We start from the raw sequence: 12,213 nt of genomic DNA on the forward strand, positions 1-12,213 counted from the left end.
TCACTAACCACCATGCCCACACTTGTGCTGTTCCAATTTCACAGGGTCATGACATACCCCCCTCTTGAAAAATGGCATCAAGCATCCTTGATTGCAATCTGGTGATACAACAAGACATCCAAAGTGAAAAGTACAATATGGCAAGATCAGCATCCCAATCTCTCTAAGCCATGCATATGTAGCAACATTCACTGCAAACCAATGGTGTAGTAATAGTCCAAGTTGTATACCACTATGAACCATACACAACCACAACATCCAATGTGTCTAGTACACATATATCATAGAAGTTCCATAAACAGATGTACTGTCAGCCATCAGTATCTTCGGGTGAGACAAAAGCTGCACCAAGCGACCTCTAGATGTTATTTGAGCCTGTCTGTATCAAGGGAGTGGAGGTGCTACCCCCTCTTGAGCATCAGGCAATGCTCCAGACCCATGCTCTGCTGAACTTGAATGAGCCATAACAAGAGTCGGCTCCAACTCAAAGGCATCGAGATAAAGCTGCAAAACCTGAGGTGAATCTGTGAAGTCGCCTTCCTCCATCCACTTCGCATCCATCGGTGAATAGTTCTTGAACTTCACAAGATAGCGACGGGAAACTTTACCTCGTACCTTTCTTTCCTTATGTGCCAGTATCTGCTCTGGAATAAGAACCTCATCAAGTTCCTCAACTTCCGGCTGAGCCTTACCTGATACATCCTCAAGCACATCCCCACGGAAAGGTCTAAGTAGACTCACATGAAATGCATTGTGAAGCCTCCAGTGATCTGGTAGCTTCAAACGATAGGCCACCTCACCAATCTTGTCCAATACCTGAAAAGGTCCAAAATAGCACATGCTCAACTTAGGGAATAAGCACTCTTTACCCTTCATCTTTTTGAGCCTAGCTTTCTCAAATCGCAAAAGAACCCAATCACCCAATGCAAACTCTAATGCACGTCTGTGACGGTCTGCTGCTTTCTTTTGCTTTTGATGAGTTTTTTGGAGTGCCAACTTAACTCTCCGATAAGCTTCATCCATGTTCTCCACATACTGGTCAGCCTCAAAGATCTTATCGTTTGTGTGCAAATAGGTGGTACCTTCTTCCCTCCTTCCACAATCTCAAAAGGCGCCTTGCCCATCGAAGTATGGACGGTGTTGCTATAATAAGCAAACTCCACCAAAGGAAGATACTTTTCCCATTGTTGCTTGTGCTCTGACACATAACACTTAAGAAGATCTAACACTGTAGAATTTGCCTCTTCCGATTGACCATCTGTTTGCGGATGAAACGATGATGAAAACTTGAGAGTTGTACCCATGTTGTCAAACAACCCTCTCCAAAATAAACTCGTCATCCGTGGGATCACGGTCACTAATGATAGACGAAGGCAAGCCATGATACTTGAAGATGTTCGTCATGAACAACTTCACCATATGATCAACTTTGATCGTCTTACGCACAGGAATGAAATGAGCCTGCTTACTGAACCTGCATATGATAGTCCAAATGCCATCATTCCCCGTTTGTGTCCTCGGAAGATCAAATATAAAATCCATGGCAATGCTCTCCCATGGTCTATCTGGAATAGGTAAAGGCTGAAGTAACCCTAGTGTCTTTTGACGGTCAAACTTCACCTTCTCACATACGATGCATTGCCTAACAAAAGCTTCAACATCTCTTCTCAAGATCGGCGAATAAAAGAAAGTCTCAACTGTCTTTACCATGGCGTCAATACCTCTATGACCTGTATACGATGGAGCATGACTTTCAATCATAACCTTGAGTCGTAACTACCTAGTAACACAGTCTACCATGCATCAACAAAAAGCCATCCCTGAGAGTATATGATCATGCCGCTGACCCTCAGACATCTGATCATAGAGCCTTCCAAAATCCTCATCCTGTGGGCATACTGCTCTTTCATCTCATCAAGCTCATGATGATAAGTAAGTGAAACTACGGAGACCTGTGGCTTGCGTGACAAAGCGTCTGCCACAACATTCTTTTTACCTTCCACATGTACAATCTGAAAGTGGAACATAGACAAAAAGTTGGCCCATCTCATATGCTTCTCAGAAAGTTTAGTTTGCGGCGTGAGGAAATAACGCAAGGTCTGATGATCTGTCTGCATAGTGAAATCAGCCCCAAGCAAATAGTGTTTCCATGTAGAAAGAGCATGAATTACAGCCAACATCTCTTTCTCATAAACCTGTAAATGCTTCTCGGCATTCTGTAGTATGCGACTCTCATAGGCTATCACATGTCCTTCATGCATGAGAACTGTCCCAATGCTGTTCCCACATGCATCGCACTGGACAACAAAAGCCTTTCAGAGATCTGGTAATACCAATACGGGATCCGAAGTAAGCTTTTCTTTAAGCTTTTTAAAGGCTGCAATTTCCCGATCAGCCCATCGAAATGAAGTTCCCTTAGTTAAAGCATGAAGGGGCGAAGCAATCTCAGCAAAATACCGTATGTACTGCCTGTAATAGGAACACAATCCCAAAAAGCTGCGTACATCATGCACGGTCCTCAAATCTGGCCAATTGAGAATTGCTTCCACTTTCGAAGGATCCATACGGACTCCATATTTAGACACGATATGACCCAAGAAGAACTCACTCTTCTTGCCATATTAATGACCAACCTATGCTTCTGGAGTTCTTCAAACACAATGGCCAAATGCTTCCTATGCTTTGTGCCCACAAACGCTCTGAGGCCGGAAAATCCTGTCCATCATCCTGTTAAATGTGGCAGGAGCATTTGTCAAACCAAAGGGCATAACCAGAACTCATATAGCCCAAAAGTAGTCTAAAATGCTGTCTTATGCACATCCTCGGGTCTAATGCGTATCTGATGATGCCCACTTTTCAAGTGTATCCGACTAAAGACTGTGGAGCCTTGTAAGCAGTCCAATATGACATCGATCCTTGGAATAAGAAATCGATTCTTGATGGTGTTCTTGTTTAGCGCCCTGTAATCTATACACATACGCCAAGAACCATCTTTCTTTTGCACTAAGAGCACAAGTGAGCAAAAGAGTGATGAGCTAGGCTGGATCAACCCCTTTTTTAATAACTCATGTACTACCTGGATCATGATTTCCTCTTGTTGGGCTACACTAACACGGTACAAAGATCTATTTGGTGGGATACTCCCCAGAATTAGATCAATAGTATGATCTTCAGAATTAGATCAATAGCATGATTTCCTCTTGTTGGGCTGCACTAACACGGTACAAAGATCTATTTGGTGGGGTACTCCCCAGAATTAGATCAATAGCATGATCTTCAGGCCTTTTCGGAGGAAGTTCTCCTGGCAATGACTCGGAAAAACAATCCTAGAACTCAAGTAAGAAATCAGTCCTCTCTTTATCTAACATAGACAAATTAGATTTAGACTCATCATCTTTTGCATCCTTTACAAAAACCAAGTACGCGGAAAGATGCTTTTTCACTACTAATGAAATGGCCGAAGCTGATACAATAGGAACAGATTCTCCTTTAAGCTTTACATCCAAAATATGCTCTTTCCCTCTATGAGTCAAAGTAATCTTCCTGTTGTACGTGTCCACCACCGCATGTACTCTATGGCACCATGGCATACCCAACAAAACATCACACCCATCAAGTGGCATGATAAAGAACTCCTCACTGTCCACATAACCCTGCACATGAAGCCTCAGCTTCCCAATAATAGGGGTAACAGGTTCCGCATACCCAGGACAAGCCATATTAGCCTCATACAAAGGCCCCATCTCCTCTGCGCGGATCCCCAATCGGCCAGCCAAATCCGGTGAGATAAAGTTGGCTCTAGCACCTGTGTCAAAGAAAATCAAGGCATTCTGATCTCTCACTTTGCCCCATGCCCTGCACAACTCAGTCTCTTCACCACCTGGCTGTTCCCCAATAAGATCAGGAACTACCCCTGCAGAAGGTTTTGGTTTTTTAGACTTAGGCTCCCCTTTAGTGTGAGAGTCCTTTTGGGATGTATGCTTGGGACAATTAAAAGACATATGTCCCTCCTCAGTACAGAAAAAGCACTTTCGAGCATCCATCAAAGCCTGTCTCTCCTCAGTTCTCTTGGGCATTGGTAACTTCTTATACTGCTTCTCTGTAGACCCTTTTGCATCACGTGAAGCATGCCCTGACTTTTCAGATTTCTTGCTTGAGCTTTTACTTCCTTTAAATCCAGATGAGACTCCAGTGAGTAACGCATTTGCTGTCATAGCATTCTCTATCATCTGCGACACATTTGTTACACGAGTCTTTATGCAATAGTCACACACTTCCTTGGGCAGCCCACAACAATACTTCTCCACCTGCTCAGACAAAGGCACTGCACGATAAGAAGTAATTGGGAGTAAAGCTTCCCAAAACTTCTTATTATAATCCTCAAGATTTTCACACTTCGATGCATCCACAACAATACTTCTCTACCTGCTCAGACAAAGGCACTGCACGATAAGAAGTAACTGGGAGTAAAGCTTCCCAAAACTTCTTATTATAATCCTCAAGATTTTCACACTTCGATGCATCCAACTTGTGCCATGCTGTCATTACATCCACCTCAAAAGTAGATGTGAGCCACACGGAAGAGAACACCTGTTTAAACTGTATCCAAGTAGATGGTGCTATGCCCTGCAAAAGAAGAGTGGACCACCACTGCAATGCATTGTCCTTGATGAGAAAAGTCGCAGCTTTTCTCACCTTAGAGGATTCCGTGTAATTTCCACCAGAAAAAGCAACATCAAACTGCTGTAAAAAGGTAAGTGCTTTTAGCTTGTCTTTGGCCCCGCTGAACGTGTCAAATTTCACTGCAGCTCCCCCTTCCTTATAGTCCTTCGCCTTACCCATAGGCGTTAGATTATCGTAAGGAAGTGGCTTCACAAGATTGCTACCCCCAGCATTCATGCCCATCATAGGGTCAACATTGCCAGTTCCCTCACCTGGTATACCATACATTCCTCCCATGTTTCCAAACATACCACTGTGCATACCGGGCTGCATGCCCTCGTACATGTTTCCTTGCATTCTAGGGGCTGCATGCCCCATACATGTTTCCTTGCATTCCGGGCTGCATACCACCATACGTATTCCCTTGCATACCAGGCTGAAAATTGGCTCCAAAATTCCCTTGCATACCCATGCCTCCGTGAGGGTAACCCCCAGTCATAGATTGGAACACAGAGCCACCACCAAAATAGCCTGGATGCATAGACTACTGCGGAATAGGTGGCTGTCCAAAAAAGGAACTCTGTGAGTTTGCACCATAAGTGTTTTGCATGTTCGAAAACTGTCCAAAAGAAGGATCCTGTGGGAAGGCACCACTATTGCCCTGAGGTGGGTTCCTAGAATGCACTTTCTTCTTCTTCTTCTTCTCAAGCTCAGAACGGGATCTCATAAATTCAGCAAACTTCTCACTTTGAGTGAGCTGCATAAACACATGCATTACCCCTGCCAAACGATTTTTAAACTGAGCATCATCTTCCTCTTTACTAGGCATGTCTTCTGGCTACGTTACATCCTCATATTGTGCATCTTCTGCAGCCTGTTCTCCTGCAAGAATATCCTCAGATTCATTTCTCTCAGGAGATGTCTCTTGCTCTTCCTCTTCATCATAAAAATATTCATCTTCTGTGTCTGACATGTTGCTGAAATTTTCAGCAATGGCTTTCCTCGTCCGCAAGACAACCACGAGCTCACCCCCTTAAGAAAGTTGATGATGGGTCCCGGCAACGGAACCTTGAAACCGGCCTCTGGTAGAAACCAAAGTGTGGTAGACTAGCAGTCACCTATCCAATTGTAGTCCAGACAATTAACAAATGAACAAGAGCTAGAATGCTCCAGGACAAAAAGGAAAATGACACCTGTTGGCCCCAAAGCTTGGCGCCCCTTTCAGTATTTCTTTATTCAATTTCAATGGAAAAGATTAACTAAGTACAACAAAGCCAGTCAAGGAAAATAAACCTGCATGTCCAATCTAGCAACCCTCAAGACCTCTTAGCATAGAGGATACGCATACAGATCTGTGTCCCACAAAAGAAACACACTGTTGTCTCCTCTAATCAACCAAGACAATGCAACAGGGAAGCCTTGAGCACGCATTTGGCTGTTCCATGATCATGGCTTCAAACTCAGCCAGAGAACAAATCCACCATCTAACTCTGTTTCCACCCTTCAAACTGCCACACCCCTCCTCTCACAAAGGGCCAGAAGAAACAACTCTAAAGCAGTCGTAAGCCAGTGGAAAGAGAAAAATATTCAGCAGATTCACTGTTGTCCCTCAATCCAATCCTCCTCAAAAACACCAGCCCTGAGAGTATAGAGTATGCTGTCCTGAAAGTGCAGCCACCCGCCTTTGCCCTCTAGAGCTCACACGAGGGGAAGAGAAGAAGAGAGAGAGAGAGAGAGAAAAAGAAGGATTCAGCATGTACCAACTGCCCTGCACAGTTCTGCACCCGTCGGCCTGCACAGCCTATACCTGTCTGTGCCAGTTGACCTACAGCCGCCTGCGTCAGAAAACCTGCAGCAGCCCGTACCTGTCCATACCAGTCTGTAGCTGCAGTCGCCTGCGTCAGAAAAACTGCAGCAGTTGCCTGTACCTGTCCGTACCAGTCTACCTGCAGTCGCCTGTGTCAGAAAAACTGCAGCAGTCGCTTGTATCTGTCCGTACCAGTAGCCCTACGGTCGCCTGTATGATGCGCCGCCTGTACCAGCAACACCTGTACCAGTCGTCTTGCAGTTGTTGCACTGTACGGCTTCCCTTCAGGTGACCTATATACCAGTCTCTCTCCATGCAACCAGCCGACCAGTTCTCTCCACGCAGGCAACCGACCAGTTCTCTCCACGCAGCCAGCCGACCAGTCTTTTCCAAAAAGCAAGAGAGAGAGATGGAGAGGGAGGCGTGTACTCTAAAAGTGGAGTAGCCCCCCTCCATAATTATCCTAGTGGCCCTTTAAAGTTTTTAAAACTTTCTAAGGGCCACCCAAGGTTATAAACCTTATAAGGTTTAATCCCTTGGTCCCCCTTCACACTTGGGGTTGTCCACACCTGTTACCTTTTTGTCCGGACACCCAAGTATGAATCTTTAAAAATTTATCTTGCTCACTGACCACCATGCCCACACTTGTGCTGTTCCAATTTCACAGGGTCATGACAATTCCTCTCCAGCCTCTCCGCCTTCCCACTCCCCCTCACCTCATCCCCCGCCACCTCCCCCCTTCCCCCACCCTCGCCTTCGACTCTCCCCGCGTAGTCGCTCCATTTGTCCCTTCCTCTTTCTCCGTGCCTATGATCCCCCTCCCTCCGTCTCTCCAAAGCATTCCCGTCGCCCCTTGCAGCCCCTGACCTGGAGAGAAGACAGCTGGCGAGTACCGTTCGCTGCCTGATTCATCGTTTCTCAGAGCCGGTGGAGATGACCATTGCGGCCTCACCAGTGAGGGCTCTCCCACCTAAGTCCCCAGGTGGGCCCCCCCGAGATCTTGGGGCAGCCTGTGGATTACAGTTTCTTCCGGTGTCTTCCGACAGAAGGGACAGACAAGTTCGAGCAGACCGTAGTCCCTATTCGAGTATGTGTGGTCTTCCACCACTCCATACCCTCTATGCCAGAGAATGGCGTGATGATCTTCTCTTTCCCCTTGAGCGAATCCCCCGAGAGAGAGTGGGATCTAGAGTCAGTGGTCGCTACCATACACGATCAGGCAGTTGAGCTATCGCATCATCTGCAGGATCTCCGGATCACCAACGTTCTTACTCATCTATGGCCTTTGGCTAGGTTGGAGCTTGGTGGATCAGCACACAAAGACCAGGGAGGGGAGATGGTGACCTCCAGCCTGGAGGTGCTGTCTTTTTGTTCATGTAAACCTCTCTCGCAGTACCTCTCCCCCCTTCTTATTACAGATACCTCCATTGTGATCGATGGAGCATGAAGTATGCATACTCTCGCGCTCGGGCAGATTGGCAGTACATGGAGGGCAAGATCCATGCCCACTTGGCGCGACTCCACACCAGGACAGATTGTGACTATTCTCTGTCTAAGCTCGTGCCCAAGACTCTTCGAGTAGAGGGCAGTTCTGGTAGTTCCGCCTCACACCGAGATTGATATGAGGATTGTCTCATGGAACATTCAGGGCTTAGGGGGGCCTTGGTGCTTTTAGAGACGAGGTGTCCTTTGAGGAGAGCTACATCGAGCTATGGTGGGGGGATCTATCAACATTCTTTTCCTTCAGAAGCACCATCTTACTGAGAGGTGTACCCACCGCTGCGGGAAGATTCTACCAAGCAGGAGTCATACTTTTTGGACTCCATCCTTTGGTATTCTTGCAAGTACTACATTTTCAGATCATGCCCCAGTTATTCTACCCCTAGAGAACCCATGGAGGCATGACAGACATGCGAGCTACAGGATTCCAGATAGCCTCATTCAAGGCCCCAACATTTGTAGCCGGATTGAGCATATATGGGCGGGTCTGGACTTTTCCTCCGGATCTTCAACGTGCACTTTGGATGAGGGCCTTGGGGAGGTCAGTATTTTCTTACATGAGGCAGCCTAGAGGAGATTGGAGGGATTTCAGCAGAAGGAGAGGAGTCTGAGGAGGGGCCTAGCCTCTTTCCAGCGTCTTCAGGAGAGTTCCCCGGACAGCCCCTCGATTGAGAGTCAAATCGCTGCTGCCCGCACGGAGATTCGGTCCATCGAGCAGTCCATTGAGCAAAGGAGGGTGGAGTATAGATATCATGCCAGGGCCTCATTCTGGACTCAAGCCGGTGACAGAGTTACTAGAGACTTCTTTGAGATAGCCGGCCCTCACAGGAGGAGAGATGGTATTCACAGGCTACGTGGCCAGGATGGAGTTATTGTTTTCGATCCCCCATAGGTGAGAGCAATCGCCACAGATTTCTTCAAGTCTCTTCTCACTGGTGCCCCATTATCCCCCCAGGTGATGAATGCACACGAGAGTCTGGAGACACACGAGAGAGGTGGTTCCCCCCTCTTTCGGTCTTTCTTATTGACCCCTTTCATTGCAGAGGAGCTAGCGGAGGCGGTGAAGGCATTACCCAAGGGCAAATGCCCTGGGGCGGATGGGCTTCCTGCTTCTTTCTTTCTTCGCCATTGGGACCTCATGGAAGGTGGCCTTCGCGCTGCCATCGATGAGATTATGCTCACATGTGCCATGCCAGAGAGGCTCACAAAGGGCTTGCTACATTTGATTCCCAAACAAGGAGAGTGGTGATAGATTCCCTCCCAGACTTGATCCATGACACTCAAACTGGTTTTGTTCAGAATCGGAGTATTCTGGATAACATCTTTACCTTTTGAGAGGCGACAGCTTCGGCTAGGATGTGACAGCAAGACCTCATTGTGCTTCTCCTCGACTTTGAGAAAGCTTATGATAGGGTGGATTGGAGCTTTCTAGAGGGCACAATGAGCCGGATGGGATTCCCCATGGAGTGGATTCGCGGAGTCTCAGGACTTTATTCAGCATCTCACAGCCAGGTTCTCATTCAGGGGGCCCGAGGCGACAGATTCCCCCTTTCCTGCTCGGTTCGACAGGGCTGTCCTCTGGCACCGTACCTCTTTCTATTTGTCATGAAGGCCATGAGTAGTTTCCTCTCCGCCCAAGAGACTGGACTTCAGGATTGCGCCTTCCCCTCCGCACACAGGAGGAGCTACTAGACTCAGAGTTTGCAGACGACACAGCAGCCTACCTTGCTAGAGATGTTGGGAATCTCCAAAGATTCGCGGAGGCGATAGAGCTTTTCTGTCGTGCATCAGGAGCACATATCAATTGGCACAAGTCGTATGGTTTTTTGGGTAGGCTCAACACCCACCCCGACTTGGCAACCAGTTGAGGCGTTCCACTGGATCTCGAGGAGCACTCCAGTCCGATACCTCGGCTCCCAAGTTGGGATTGATATCTCTCCCAAGCAGCAGCTTGCTCCGCTTCTTCTGGGTATTCGGAAGAAGCTTCTATACTAGAGCTTGACGAGGCTATCCCTAGGACTCCAACCCGGTGGTGAGATTTGGAAGGATTTCCTCTTGGCCCGGATTTCAGCCTACACTCCGAGCCTTGGAGGCCTGTGACGGCAGAGTACTAGATGGATCTTCATAGAGATGCGAGCCCGTGGTTTTAGTCCTGCCTTTGAGGACAGATTCGTAGCCAATCTACTTTGTGCTTGGGATCCGGGGTAGAGACAGGCTCAGCATCGACACTGACTCAGCTATTCCTCTGGAGTGGTTGACTCCTATTCCAGACCGATCCCCCCGATGTGGCTAGGCATGTTCACCAGACACGATATTCTCATGACAGTCTATGGAGCAGATGAGGACAGTTATCTGCTCACTTTTTTATTGGATTACATGACAAATTAAAGAGATCAGAGCACCCCTTGGAGGATTTGAGACGCTGCACCTTGCAGAGGGTGAGGGTGATTGGTTTTCGGGCACATGCATGGCACATAGATCCAGCATCGACCAAGGTGGCCAGGGAGAGATTTTGGCGGTTATGGATTTAGGAGTGCCGACCTCTCACGCGGTTGCAATAGGACCTTGGAGAGTGGACGTGGCATGATCCCACATACCGGATGGAGACTCTGAATGCCCCTTTCTTTGCATATACAACGAGGCTCGACCGCAGAATCCAGATGTCGGAGATAGATGGCACACTGGCAACAACAGCACATTGGCAATCTCAGGGCCTATCACAATGCTTCCTTTCAGATTTCTGGAAGAGGCTTTGGGATAGCTTTCGGCCAAGGAAGATCTCTCTTCCTTTGGTTGATGGCACACAAGAGTCTGGCAGTGGGCACTTGGCTGGCAGTCGGAATTACGGCCAGCTGCTTGCTCGAGGTGCGGCCACCCCCAGGAGTCTCAGCAATGTGGCCTTTGGGATTTCTCGAAGGCTCAACAGATTTGGCAGCAGATTCTCCATATCTTTGCTATGGACAGGGCATCAACCCGGATTATCACTTGGGATACTGTCGCTTGGGCCACCGAGGCTAGAGTGGTCAGGACTTACGAGGAGGATGGGGGAGGCCATGCCCTTCAGGTCTCCCACCATCGTATTGCAATAGTTCCAGTCACAGCCCCACCTGTGAGTTTTTGGCGTCCAAGTTCATGCTAGTGCTGGAAGATTTGCAGTAGCATAGCAACCTGGCACATCTGGTGTGCTAGATGTAGCAAGGCCATCGAGGGTATCCACACTCTGCTGGCTAAGGCCATCAAGAGCATATGGCTCGACATCATTCCCACCCTCCACCATCAGTGGGGAAAGCTGCAGGGAGGGGTTCTGACCGCATGCGGAAGCAATGGGAAGCCTTCTTGAGACTTTGGAGGCTTGGCCCTTTCCTCACATATAGAGGCGAAGACCCCATTTGGCACTACAGACCACCTGTGTGGTTGTTTCCCCCCCCCCCCCTCCCCCTGTATGAGATAGCCTTCTCCTCATAGAGCGGCCAACCGGAGGAGAAGCAACTCTCCCCCTTATGATCACTTGTTTCCCGCCCTTATATGAGACGAGTTTGTATTTAGCCCTTCGTGGTTGTACTTAGCCCTTTGTGGCTGTTTTTCTCTTTAACTAGTTGAAGGATCTTTTTCCCGAAAAAAAAATGTGATATGAAAAGCTAAACCTACATCTTTTTGACCTTCAAACCAGAAACAATTAATTGTATGATGAATTGGTGAGCCTTCAAGGATGCCTTCCATTTCAAGGAACACACCAAACGTGGAATGTGTGTGTGTGAGTGAGAGAGAGAGAGTCTTGATTGGTGTTATTCTTTGGGCCATGACAAAAACAAAGTTGCATGAGCTTACTTGCATGAGCTTACTAAAGACTGAGGGGACACTTAAAACCATATAAGATGGCATGGGAATTCAATGGATATGGTTTTTATTTTCTATGGAGTTGGGAGTGTTAGAAAATATGAAAATCGGGGGGCTTTGGCTTCAAAAAGAGAGAAAAATCAAACGACACCAACCAAGATATGCACAAGAGTTAGGCTTTAGACTCCTAAAACCCATGAGAAAAGGGTTTATTTAACACATGCTCCCCTAGAATTACAAAAATAAAACTCTCATCAGTCCACCTACTTTGAGGTGGAAACTAAGTTATAAAAATATGTTGCCAATGCATGAAAAAGAAACACAAATGGTTAAAACCTTATAATTGAAACTTAGTCACTTGTACATGTAACCCTTATAAGTTTGTTATACAAATTATTACAACAAAA

General features: G+C 47.3%; 1 protein-coding gene across 4 annotated transcripts in view; it reads right to left on the reverse strand.

The window, feature by feature from the left end:
- Positions 1-12,117: 12,117 nt before the first annotated feature.
- Positions 12,118-12,213, reverse strand: part of LOC147634953 (F-box/kelch-repeat protein At1g67480-like) — a 20,243-nt gene continuing 20,147 nt past the window's right edge. For all 4 annotated transcript variants that reach the window (XM_086804216.1, XM_086804219.1, XM_086804218.1 and 1 more), the window contains exon 5: positions 12,118-12,213. This exon is cut by the window's right edge and continues 655 nt beyond it. The gene's annotated coding sequence lies outside the window, so the exon portion shown is untranslated.

The sequence above is a fragment of the Cibotium barometz genome, chromosome 10 (assembly GCF_041138505.1).
Source record: "Cibotium barometz isolate CiBa-2024 chromosome 10, ASM4113850v1, whole genome shotgun sequence".
NCBI lineage: Eukaryota > Viridiplantae > Streptophyta > Polypodiopsida > Cyatheales > Cibotiaceae > Cibotium > Cibotium barometz.